This window comes from Squalius cephalus, assembly GCF_949319135.1.
Source record: "Squalius cephalus genome assembly, chromosome: 20".
Classification (NCBI taxonomy): domain Eukaryota; kingdom Metazoa; phylum Chordata; class Actinopteri; order Cypriniformes; family Leuciscidae; genus Squalius; species Squalius cephalus.
Genome location: NC_137141.1, coordinates 23,492,307 through 23,506,099, shown reverse-complemented (window position 1 = coordinate 23,506,099; position 13,793 = coordinate 23,492,307). Strand labels below are relative to the sequence as shown.

Below are 13,793 nucleotides of genomic sequence, written 5' to 3'. Positions count from 1 at the left end.
GCCCAGAGTCCGCCTACCGCCCTCTTAAACATAACCAAGCCTCTGTAGAGCCGGCCGAAGTCCCGCCCAGCCAATCCTCCCTAAGACGACAGGTCACCACCACACTCAAGAGTGTTTGACTGACATCTGCTTTTGTTATTGTTTGTGCTGGGGTAAAATTAATATTTGTTTGCATGTGGGCAGCATGAATGGCAATGCAAGGAGCCAAGGGACCCGAGGCACACTCAACGGCAAGCAGGAAGCCTTTAATGAAGGAGCCGGCTCCATTACGTAACCCCTTGGAACCGAGGCCTCGCTTCCTGAAACACTTAGCCATATCAGTGTTGTTTAGGAGTTAGCGTATGCTGCCAAGGGCCCATCGGATGGATGTGCGGCAGCAGATTCTGACATTTAGCAGGGAAGGGCTAATTATGAAAACAGGGCGGTGGGTGAGAGGCAGCTTCAATCCTGCAGCTAATGGACATACATATGCCACTTAGCTTCTGATCTCGGGTCATGGAGTAAATAGAGATAAAATAGCTTGTGCTAGTTGGCAAAGCATTTGAATAATGCAAGATAATTTCAGGCTCTCTGTTTCCATTTCCTCAGCGGTTCCTGAAAAGCACAACACAAACAAATCAAGATGTGGTGTAGTAACATTGCTGTCTGATCTCAGATTGAAACAGGAGGGAGAGAGGGAGAGAGAGAGAGGGGGGGGGGAGAGGGAGAGGGAAAAGGGAGAGCGAGAAGGAGAAAGGGAAACTCTAGATCCAAGCGAGCAAATCAACTTGAGTCAAGTTGAATAGGCGAGTCAGCGATCGTGGTCACCATGTCAGGTCATACAGATACGCCTCCCAAGCGACACTGGAGAACCGGCCGATAACCAAATCCACGGCGTTGCATTATAGGATTAAGGAGGGATTGCCGGGCCCCTGGTTTTCATCGTATATCAATATGGCGATTGCCCTAAGCTGCTTGGAGCTGCCTCCAAGACTCACTTTAACACATGGGACTTCCTCAAGTGATCAGCCGAAGCTATCCATGCAATCTCACCTCAGAGACCTGACATTCCTTTGGTCTGCTTGAGTGCGAAGGGCAGATTGGGACAAAGCAGCTCTCAGTCCGTTTATTCAGGCGGCGATGGCTGAAGTCTGGCTGTTGACAGACGGTCCACCTCAAGTGCCCGCAGCCCAAATGCTTGGACGTTTCTTCTGAATGCAAGGCTGTGACACTAGGAAGACATATTGGAAGAGTTAGCAAATACATAGGAACGCATCCTCTTAGGCTCAGTGTGATAAATAATATCATTTAATATTACTAGCAGGATAGAAGCTCTTGAGGGGATCCAGACCTTATTTATGATGAGTATTCAGGCCAGCAGTCAGCACAGTTGAAATGTGTACTGGACAAGATGAATATCTCGGGATTCTCAAATATCCTGTATCACCTCTTGATCTTGAAATAAGCATTAACAATTTAAGCACAGGGGAAACCAAAGGTGTAAATAGGAAGGAAAACATACATCCCCCCTCTACAATATCTGTCTAAAAGGCCTCGAGGCCAGCAATACGGTGTTACTGCAGCCTACTTTAACTCTCAAAGCAATTTCTCCCTATGCCAAACCCGTGAAACCCGTATGGCCACAGGAACTCACGTGAGACCGAATGTTGTCCCTCCATGTAAAAAGGTAGACACTTAAGCTTTAATGTAAACAGTCATCATTTATTTAGGCAGGCCATCTCTTAAACATGAATGGGTAAATGTTTTGAATACCGGGGGCTTTAGTTCTTAGCAGGGGCCAAATGTCTCCCCTTGACCTTGCAAATTCAAGCAGTGGGACACACAAACACTTACATGTCATTCGGCACCCTGATTTTATGCCTGATGGAAAATGGTGGTGATGACAGTTCGTTACGAACAGCCTCCCTCCCATCCGACTTTCAAAAACACACATAGGCAACATTAAAGGGCAACACCGAAAAAAAGACTGATATTCTTCATTGATCTCTCGAGATCAGGAAGAAAAATGTGCATTGAAGGAATTGAGACATTTTTCCCAGTCAGACGAGAGAGAGTTGTGTAGGAGCGGGAACGGTGTTTGTCTATGTATGTTTACAACAACTGTCATTAAAGGCACAAGAAACAAGATGGCTAATGTAAGGCGATCCTTCCCCCTAGCTAAATAATTCATACCAGCTGCAAGGAAGAGAGAGCAGCGCATATTCTTCCTTCCTCACCGCTTGCCTCTCTCACCCTTCTCTAAGGGTCTCTTGGGATGGATGAGTTTCGTTCCTGGTCGCGATGAGTAGCCATTTACCGCCTGATCCGTGCTCCTTAGGCCCGTCTCTCTTCCTGTCTCCTGAAACCAAATTTGCTCATTTCAGTCACCTCAAAGCAGACTTGTATGTATATATTTTCAGGGAAATTTGATTGTCGGTATGGATTTTTCAATCGTTCTGCAGATCGGGTTTAGAAATATGTAAACTGTTGTGTTATTTCATCAGGCCCGGCAGAGGAACACATACCTTAGATACTGAACATCCAATACGGTGGAGTGATCTTTAAGCAAGACAACTCGGACATAAGTAGATTAAAAAAGCCATAATGGGGAAACAAGTGCCCATTTCAAGTGCAGCCGAAGGAAATTTAAGACCTGGAAAGTTGCATTATAAATTTTTGATCGAATTGACGATATTTTCACACTGGCTAAAGCCTGAAACCTGAACCTATATTTTCTGTCTTTGGTTTCCTTTCTTGAAGAACCCTTAATGTGCCAAAGATGTACTACTTAAGCTCGGGTTACTGTTGTCGGTTTGTACGTTAATGTCTAAAAAGTTCAGATTGGATTTGAATCGACCAATATGCATTAAAACCACTGTTCTTTAATCAAAATCTTATATGATCTGAAAGGGAATGTAACAAAAGCTTCCCATTCTTTCAACATCCTGCTCTTTTTGGCCTGTCTAATCCAGTTGAGGTCTGAATGTGGTCTTTCTTTTCTTACAGCAGTGGAGGGTTACTGCAGGAGATGGACAAATTAGCCCACACCTCCATTCCTGAGCGGGGCTATTGTATATCGCTGCAGTCTGTTCATGGAGTGGAGGGACCTGCACAACGAGTCAAACTTTGTTGCATTGTCTCGCACACTCCATTTTTAAAGCTGAATTTCAATCTGCGGGTTTATACCAGCTTTCATTTTCTTTAATTAAACATTCTTAGTTCACCTAAAGTAGATATTTGGATCTGTCGACCTTTAATACAGGTCAAATATTATAATATACTTGGATGTTTTTTTCCACTGTTCACAAGCATCATTGTTTTTGGTTTGGGGTTGGAAAGATGTTGCTAATGCTCACCAAAGCTATATTTATTTGATCAAAATTACAGTGCACACATTAATATTGTGAAAAATGATTACAATTTAAAATAACAGTTTTCTTAATATATTTCAAAATGTCATTTATTCCTGTGATGGCCAAGCTGAATTTGCAGCAGCCATTATGCCAGTCTTCAGTGTCACGTGACCCTTCAGAAATCATTCTAATATGCTGAAAATTATGTTCAAGAAACATTTTTTATTATTATCAATGTTAAAAAAAAATAAAAATATTGTGCTGCTTTTGTAACATTATAAATGTCTTTACTGTCACTTTGATTAATTGAATGCCTTGTTGAATAAAAGTATTACATTCTTTAAAGCAATTCTTACCAACCCCAAACATTTGAATAGTAGTGTCTTTACCAAAAGCAATTTACAGAATAAAACAAAATAGTCAAAGATGACAGTATCATTATTCTTAGTCTGATCCAAATATTAACCGCATTTATGTAAATTGCATTTCCTAATAAATATATTGCAGGCACAATTTCAATCAAAAAGAATATCTAATAAACAATACCTCAATGAATTGATGTAAATAGCTCTCTACTCTTAAGATATGGTGGATCAATATTTTAAAATGTTCTCCCTTGGAATCTCCCATCAATTAAGATGCCTCTGAACAGCACTTCATTTTCATAATTCAGCTGCCCCGACTTGAACCGTAGACAATGTTGTCGTCGGTCGGGTCTCCGTTGGAATAAATGTCTCATCCTCCAACAGATGTGACTGAAATCGTATTGGGAACACTTTGTGCATTAAGCTCTGAATTCTAAATGAACTTGGGCCTCAGTGATCCAACCCAAGCAGACACTTAAAAACTGACACACAGGAACCCGGAGAAATTACTTAAAGGATCGGTTACGTCTAAAATGATGGAATCAATAACAATATTTTCCCTCGGACCCCATCGCACTGATAAGCAAAATCCTCACTTAAAAGCCACATTAAACTTTAATCGGGTGCAGTTTGCTCTGGTGACTGGTAATATCTGGACAGCTGTCTTCTGCCGTGTTTAAAGCTTGTTTCCTTTGCCATTTCAGTGTCATCTACTAATTGCCTTTTCTTTGGGATACATGATCCTACTGAATTCAATCATAGAAGTATGAAACAGGGAAAGGCTTTTTAGGGGGTCGGGTCAGAAGAAAACAACAGAGTCTGAGATGCTCTCTGAGCCTTGGCTACATTTGTCGGCTCCATCCCAAGTGACTTCATTTAGCATCTGATTTCAGGCCATCAAGGGATGGCTATTTGTTTATTGGCTTTTTCTGCATGTGTGAAATCTTAACACAACCCATCTTGGAGCAGGTCCTTGCTTCTTCTTGTCTACTTGCCAACTTTCCACCTACACACAGAACATGATTTACATGTTTTTCCCCTTTTTTCACATTTAAGCAATGGTGTAAAATATGAGGAATTTATATTTAATTTCTGCTCCAATACATTTTCTACCGGGGAAAAAAAAAGCTTCATGTATTTGTATTTTCCTGAACTATGGAAAGCCGCATCATCAGTCACCATACATTTGTATTTCAAGTACAATAAATTACTCCCATTGTTGTTTATGACAGATTGTATGTGAGAATCCCCCTGATGTCTGAAGGGAGAAAGGTGCTAGCTGGCTTATGGAGGCCCCAATCAGTATTTACTTGAAAAGAGAAACTTAGAAGAGGTCGATTTTAGCATCTCCTTCAGGTCTGGGACCAATGCAGGCTGTGATTTCACAAGTGCAACCCAAGCAATCACCGCTATCCCCTGATTGCTTGGCCTGCGTCTCTGAGGATGCTAGGAGCGAAAGATTATCTTTCCCCCAAACTTCCTCTGATTGCCGACTTTGAGAGGCATGCCTTCATCAGCCAACACGCCGACAGAAACCTCACCGTCACAATGTAGTATTTATTAAAGACAGGGCTATTTATGCCGATCAATACATTTAATTTCTGTCTCTGCCTTTTCCTGTCAAAGTAGAAAGGCTTTCACAAAAGATATTATAGATTAGCTCAAGCTTAAACAATTTTAACAGAGCTTTTAAAATGGGTTTATATATGCATAGCTGAAAGTGTTTTTATTTGATTATATATTAGGTTCTTTAACTGATCGACATTTACACTTACTTTTGACTTAGATTTAATGCAATTTAAATCTGATATGACCAATTTCTAAAAGTTTTTTTTAATTATTGTAAAAGTATTCAATTCAAATAAGAGGATGGGGGAAATATGAGCAAAAAATCTGCATGCATAATACAAATCAAACAAATAGCAAAATACTGATTAAAAACAGACTTAGGTTAAATAAAATATCTGACAGCAGGAAATATCAGTGTCAGCATTTATACAGATACAATGTTAATAAAATGAACATTTTTTAAATGTGCTATTTAAATGATTCATTACTAAATGTATTTTTAAAAATAATAAATTTCATATTGTTGTGTGAATCCTGAGTATTTACATTTTTAGCATACTAGCTAATGTCTTTAGGAGAATACTGTTGGACCAAAATATAATAATGATATAATAAACAGAAAACAGAATGTCATAGGAGCTCAAAGCTTTAAAATATGGAAAAATTCTGAACTGTGCTCAAAGGTTGCTATAGAGAAAACATTAATTAGTTAAAAAAGTCCCCCAGCAGTAAATGGCATCTCAGAGCAAGTAGGTCTAATTGGGCTTCAAAACTTCAAGAGGCACCATGAGAACCTGTCTATTTATACTCCGTTCTTAACTGTAGCCATGGAACAGGTTTGATGCATTGCCTTCCCTGTCTAACTCTTCACTGCCTCTCCAGCTCTAGCCAAGTATGAAGATCTTATCTGCTGCTGGTTCCATTGCCCCTGGCCCTTTCAGACCAGCACAGCTTAGTTTACGGAAATCTCTTTTGATACAAACCAGTGTATCTGTGTGCAAAAGGGAAAATGTTGTTCTGACTACAACCTTCCAGATAATGCATTCTACTAGCTACTTATCTTTGTGACTTTTAATAAATTGAACAAATACGCATCATTCAGTTTTACCTATTGATTCTCATATATGAAGGCATCTGTCGTTAGATGTCATACGTCTGAGTTAAAGACTACAAACAGCTCCCCTGTGGTGAAACTACTTCCTCTTTGACCATCCAAGAACTGCTCACAAAAAGCATCTGCATAGCTGGTCCCACCTGGTTTAACCCCAACCGGAACTTATCAATTCATCTCTCTCAGAACAGCTCAAGTGGGGGTAATCCTCCCATTGAACTGTTTCAACTTCTCTGCCCTTAGACAAAAGATGGGTAAAGGGCTTGTTGGGATTGTCTTGTTTGGGTAGAGGATCTTCAAGAGGCTTAAGGTCAAATGCTTGTAGATGCCATTTGTCTCTCTGCACGTCCAATAATCCTGACTTTTGTCAGGTCATTAGAGCTCATGAGGACCAAACTCAAGCTATGGCCTCTCTGTCCCTCCTTAACCACACTTAAGGTGCGCCTTAACCCAAGTGTCTTGAGGATGTTTCACTTTCTCCAGCTGTCTGCGGAGTGTAATGGGAGCAGATGTATGACAATTTTAGGGATCTTCTGAGGTCAAGAAGCCTGCTTACGTCACCGATTGCAATTATTTGACAATAAAATGAATAACATCAACTGTATGTCAACAGTATGAGTTAGATGTTCTCTTTAATTTCACAGCTAATTTAAAACAGCTCTTAGGGTGCGAGCAAATTAGCATTCATAGTGGTATTAATTTTCAACATACTTAGATTGTATCACCCTTATAGCAAATGCACTATAGAAATCAGAAGAAGCTCTCTGCATGCCAGCTGTGAGTTTTTTTTTTTTAGGATATATTCCAGTATGTCATCCAGCCAAAGCATTTCAGAGTTAGAGCTGAGAGGCAATAAAGTAATTAAAGCACCAGGGGTTCAAACATTCAATATCATTTTCCAAAATGTGTTTAATTAAAATTAATCATTGGCTGCATTATATCGCTACCTGTGGTGAAAAGTGGTACAGTGGTTCTCACTGTAGTCAAGCGTTTCTTTGAAGGTTGGGATTGGAGCTAGCAACGATTTAAGATGTTGCCAAAGAGTCTGAATTACAGCAATCTATTGCAATCTCCTTCATTCCACATTTTCCATTATGATGTGTCTTTTCAGAATCAAATAATTCCTCCCAGTGGGACAACATTAAATCCCCAGCCCTCATCAAATTCATCAAAATGTTTCCGCAGTGCAAATTGAAATTAAAAAATACTTAAAAAGGGCTAATGGTTTCTTCTAGCATATTGTAAAAATGTTAAAATCTTTGAATAATTAATTGAACCAGAGCTTGAAATCCTCTTCAGTTGAGATCTTAATATTTGTTGGCCCATTGGAATTTTGAGCATTAGTTGTTAAAAAATAACTTTGATAAATCTCAATCAATGCGTTTTGATCCACACACACAAAAAAATACACTTCCTCTATTGTGTAGTATGTGCATTTACAATGCTTTACATTTATTTAGAAAAAAGAGGTGGAACTGATAAAACATGCATGTGAATCAACCTTCTGCACAAGTAGTAAACAATATTTATGAAATCAGTGCGTTTTGGGAAACGTGCTAGATCCCAGGACACAAAATACAGCAGTATGAGTTTCATTAGCTCAATGTGAATGTGAAAAGGCTTTGAGGAAAACAGTCCAAATATTCTAGACAGAACTTGCTTGATTAAATAATGAAATCCCCCGAAGGCTTCATTTGAATTTCACTCAATACTATAATTAAAACCAATATAAGTTAATGCTGGCTACAGACTTGGAACTTTTCTTGCAAAAAAAATCAGTATCGCAGCGGCTAAAAGATCCTAGCACACAACTGTGTGCCTAGCACACAACACTAACCAATTCAAAGAGCTATTTCACTATGATATTGATGATAGTCAGTTTGACTTACTAATTTGTAACAACAGTATGCATGACCAAAACAAGCAAATTACTAAACAGCCATGACATATGTGACAATGTGCGCCACAATAGTGCTAAACATATGGATGCAAATCATGCACTGCATTTCATTTCATTATCATCTATCAATTCAGATGTGTTGCATAAGAGATAAAACATGCATAACATTGTAATTTTCTCAGCTGCACATTTAAAAAAACACTTAGTGTGACTGTACAGGCATTTATTTCAATGGTGATAGGTTTAAGTGCAACCTCCTGACCTGTTCCCCCCACTTCATGACTGGCTGAAGATCCAGCAGACTGACACAGGAACTCAAGAGGGAGGCGGGCTCAGACTAGGCACGAATAGACAGCTGACCTATTAACAGATCATTAAGGAGATTTCAATGACTTTGCCACTTTTGCTACTGACCTCCTGGGACTGGGCTCAAAGTTGTTTCCTGCTTGTGGAGGTTGTAAGCATTGTATGCCTCTAAGAAGCCCTGCCCATCCTAATGAGCTGCATTGTTTCCCTCCTGAGGAGGCCTGTGCTGGCGGCTTAGGGCATTACAGACTGGTTCCTCATGTGAGCTGCCAACATGTTAATCATCTTTATATCATTTTTCTATTAAGCGTGTTTCTTCTAAAGTTGCATGAAGTAAAAATACATGTAATTTTCCCACCCTCTCAGATTTGATGCAGCCGCCACATAATGATGCTCAGTGTAGTAGGAGGATTAATTTAATCCATAGTGAAAGAAGTTATATTTCGGTTTAGTTCCTGTTGGAACAATATATTTCCAGCTCATTAGCATGAAATTAAATCTCTCATTAACAACTGTAAAGAGTACGGTCCTTAAATTTGTTTTCGTAATCAAGTAAATCCAAGTTACAGCTTGTGTTCCTCACCCTTGTCCTCTATGTCCACTCACTCTCAATTAAGTGTATTTAGTTGCCTCACATTTGAGAGGAAAGCCTGCCTTGTTGCCAAATGAGGCTGCACACGTGTCCCGTTCTCTCTCTGCTCTGCAGTTAGTCATGGTTTACTCTCCAGTCTAGCACTTAAGAGATCATTAGCATGTGTAACTTCCACCGATGAGGACACCGACAAACGCGCCTGGGTACATGATGCAACCGAGCGCCTCATGAATAAAACTGAAAGAGGCAATGAGCCTCCATTCACTCTTTCAAAACCACAAGGCCCTATAAGATGTCATGGAAAGGCAACGGCTGTGTAGATTTACCTACTGATTCGCAATAAAACAATATAAGGAATGCCTGGTAAGGGTAATATAACGAATGAATTTCGACGTGAGTGCAACCGCCAAGCCGTGAAGCACCCAACCACCCCGGATAAGCAAGGGAGATCAAAGCAAATGAAAGTCCAATAATTCAAGACTTGCCGAATGTATGAAGACATGAGGTGAATTTGTGTCCGGGGGCCTCAATCAAAGCAAAGCCACACCACTGAGCATTCACTTCCCAAGCTGAATTCAGGTTGTTTCAGTCCTACGGAGTGCTGTTTTAAGCAATAAGGTTGTTGTCATTGTCATACTGAGCTCCAACACACAAAGATCATCCGGTAGAGGGGTAAAATCAATGATTTCCCCAATCTAAGAAGTGAATGCAGGAGAGTAGAAAAGGATCGCTGGCCGTTTGACCTTCTCTGTGTATTAAACAAACACCAGATGGTAGACATTCAGCGAGTCCATTATCTGAGGACCTGGTGTGTTGTTCCTGCTGCTAAGTCCCACAGTGTCCCACTCCATGGCTGCCATTGAACTGCATGCATGGCAGCAACTCTGTCTTAGACCATGAATACCTGAAGCCCTATTCAAACCCATCTCCAGAACTACATTCTGATGACAAGCTATGATATTTACATCTCTTTGCCGCTTTTTTAAAATGAAAAAAAGCAAGATGTCTGTTGGTTCCAGGTGACTTTAAGAACCTTAGATGTGTGCTAAACAACACGCAATACATTTCCTAAATGCTTTAGGTCATTCTTACAATTACGTGTGTGTTGGTTGAATGATCTAAAACATCTTGAGAAAGTATTTTTCATAGACCTACATCAGATTGCTACATCATATCGCTATTTGTTGATTCCTTAAAATACTTATAAATAACTAGACATGTGTCATTTCAAAGCAAATATGTAAGAACAGTAATGGAAGATTCTAAAGAGGCTAAGCTGAATTGGGGAGAAAACATGCTGGGCCACCATTGTAATGGCCCAAATGTAGATGGAATGCCCAGTGTGGAAATGAGAATACAGGCCACAATGGTACAGCAGGGTGCTGATGTGTGTGCTGAAGCAGACGCTTGACGAGGAAGTCATAGCTGGAATCAGACACAGGAGTTCATTCAGAAAGCACTTGTGAAAAGGGTGCAGGCGTAAAGGCAAACTATGCATTTATACCAATGTCTGAGGCTTAGCTTGCTTTTGGTTTCAAAGTGTTTGGCTGTTGAATAAGATGGTGGTTGAAAAAAAAAATTCGTTATGTTCTAACGTGTAATATCTAGCTTTTAAAATGCAATATTTATTTCTGTACACAATGGTTTCTAATTATGAAACCATATTTAGATATTGTGGGAGGTTACACGGTGAAAAGCATAGTTGGCACTAATGGTGCGTTTAAGATGTCGGTGTACTTTCTCTTAATTAACTACACAAAAAACAGCAAGCTTTTTAATTCCACTTCTAGATAATGATGAACAAAGAATGTACATCAGGTGTGTTTTGCATTTTTATGCTTTTAATTAATTTATGAAGCCACTGTAAACTTGATCAACTTTATTTAAACCTTTATTACATATCATATTATCATAATACAATGCTATCATATTTTGTGCAGGCAGTTAGCTTACTTCGTTGTAAATAGAAAAGTCTGAGAATTACAGGGTCCCTACGCAGTGTTCATTGCTCCCTGAGCGCGAGATATCCGTTTAAGTGGCTCATTTGGAACGCCTTGCAACGTCATCAAAGAAAGGGTCACGCAGATTATGATTTAGCATTAATAAATATTTGCAATTCACTTTACTTTCAGATTTAAAATATACAGTATATGAAATGCATATATAAAACACACATTATGTATGCATATCTATAAATATAATTAAAACTTATGTTATATGTTTATTATAGCCTATACTTGTAGCCTATGACTATTGCTGCTATTAACTGACTATTAACAGATTTGAAGCTGTACTGTAACTATCACGCCATATGAAAATAAATTCTGATTTTGTTACTATGTGCATATGAGTTCTTAATCCATGGTCTTAATAATTAAATTGTAGGGTCTGAATGAATTCACGTAGTGTATCAGCGCAGCGCGTCTGGGTTGTACGTCACCACGTAGGCTCACTATCATGCTCACCATTGGCCGACGCTGGTCATGTGTGTGATGCGTGTGACGTATCACAGAAGCGCTGCGCTGTTACACTACGTGAATTCATTCAGTCCCACACAGACGAAAATGAATAATTGAATAGTCGTTATATTTGTTGTTTTTTTGCACGCAAAAAGTATTCTCGTCGCTTGATAAACTTGTCGTTGAACCACTGTAGTCACTTGGACTAGTTTCACGATGTCTTTACAAACTTTTAAGGTTTGCAAGTTTCGATCCCATTGAAGCCTATGGAGGAGTGATCCAGCTCTCAGATTTCATCAAAATATCTTAATTTGTGTTCGATGATGAACGATGAAGATGAACGAAAGCCTTACGGGGTTGGAACAACATGAGGGTGAGTAATTACTACTAAAAAAAAATTCATTTTTGGGTAAACTAACCCTTTAACGGCTCTGCTCCATCGTTAGTTCTGAGTGACGCGGTGCGCAATGACAGTTGAGTTGGGTCAGAGCCCGTCTACGGAGAGCTTGCGCACTCCCTATTAAGTCCTATTGTACCGAATTTTGGTTGTAGTTCCACCAGAGTTCCACTGGGGGCGATTGCCCATGAGTGCAAAATGAACGGGAGTCTATGGGGCTAGACGGCTAAATTTGTCTCTTTCACCTGATTGCCGTTGAGAAATCTCAGATTTGATTGTAGGTTTTGCAAGTTCAACATGGGTTATAGGTCGAAAGTTGAATGAACGAGTAGGCTACTTATGTCCTTTCGATTTCTTACAGGTTGAGTTGTTGTTGCCCATAACACGCTAGCATTCGCTGATTGGTCAGTGAAGGACTGATTACGACCAGAGATACCGCTTGATGGCGTCGTGGCATCCGAAGCGGGACCAGAAACAAACAAAACAAAAACTCTTCTAGCACGTGTATTTACCTGTGTCAGCTGTGTTGTGCGAAAGCACCAAAGTGACTGAAGTGACTCTGGTCGTACGATGTGTATGACGTCATTGACACTTTAAAAGACTTTTTAAAGCAAATAAGTGACTCTAAAAAATCTAACACCCATCAATGTGTAATTTCTTTGCATCTCCTTTCGAATACAACATTCAAATTACTAGACAAAAAATTATATCCTGAGAAAAGTGGATTTTGATGGGTATAGCGCCATAGACCTCCATTCATTCTGCACTCGCCTGCGAGCGCCCCCGCATGGACAGAGACGTTACTGCAGCCAGTCCAGAAACCGGAACTAACCAGAGAGTGCCAATTCTCTTCCTATTAGACATTCTCTGGTTGGGTGATTTTTATTCCTCTCCACTTCCTGTTAAGTGATCTATAGATGTTCCCTTATTCACTTTGCCGTTCGCAGTGTCCTTCGAACTGAACATGCTCGCTCCCTTCGTAATTGGAATCTCACCAGACATTCTCTGATCTCACTTAAGATGGCGAGATCTTGTTCATCCTGTCAGATCGTCCATCCATGAGCGTGTAGGCTACGGGTCGGCCAATCTGGTTTCGTCCGTTAAAATGTAGGCTACTTTTTAAATAACAATCGCGGTCCTGGACAGTGAGTGAGCTTACACATTAAGATAAAATTCGATTTCCTCCAGTCATTGTTAAAAAAACAAGCTAACAAAACTTAACGTTAGTGAAACGGCCAGGGCCCAGGGGAATCTTTTTGCCTCCACTTAAGCTCCCCCCACAAAAAAAAACGTCACCATGTTTACCAAATGAAAAGGGGTCTTCCACGTTACGAGCTTGTAAACTAATAAAGGATAGCAGTCACAGAAGCAATCGTTTTTCCCTTCCGCCATGTTTAAGTTTGTGGCTCATCTCGGGAACTTGGATATCAAAATTATCTCAGAGTTTCCCAGTGGTTGTTACGACTTGAGAGGGCATTAATGTCCAATTTTTAACTAGGAAACTCATATTGTAGACAAGCAGAACGTTATCACGTGTAGCAGCTCCTGGCCATAAATTTAGGTAGGGCAGATTCTGGCAAGTGGTACTCACGGCAGAGTCAAATGACGACCAGCTCCTCCTGGGGTGGAGGGATAGAATTGTGGGTAGGGTTAGGATGTGGTTGGATATTATAGCTCCACCCATTAGGCCCAAATTACATTCGCTCCTCCTCGCTGGAGCTTCTATTTTAATCGCTGAACATATCAGACACACTTTTGGCAG

General features: G+C 40.1%; 1 long non-coding RNA gene across 1 annotated transcript; it reads right to left on the bottom strand.

Annotated features, from left to right (window-relative positions):
* Positions 1–153: 153 nt before the first annotated feature.
* Positions 154–13,689, bottom strand: LOC307148259. Its single transcript, XR_013819427.1, has 4 exons — positions 13,623–13,689; positions 2,217–2,338; positions 1,033–1,210; positions 154–594 (listed from the first exon to the last, which is right to left on the bottom strand). It is a non-coding gene; the product is annotated as an uncharacterized lncRNA (long non-coding RNA).
* Between the last annotated feature and the right edge of the window lie 104 nt (positions 13,690–13,793).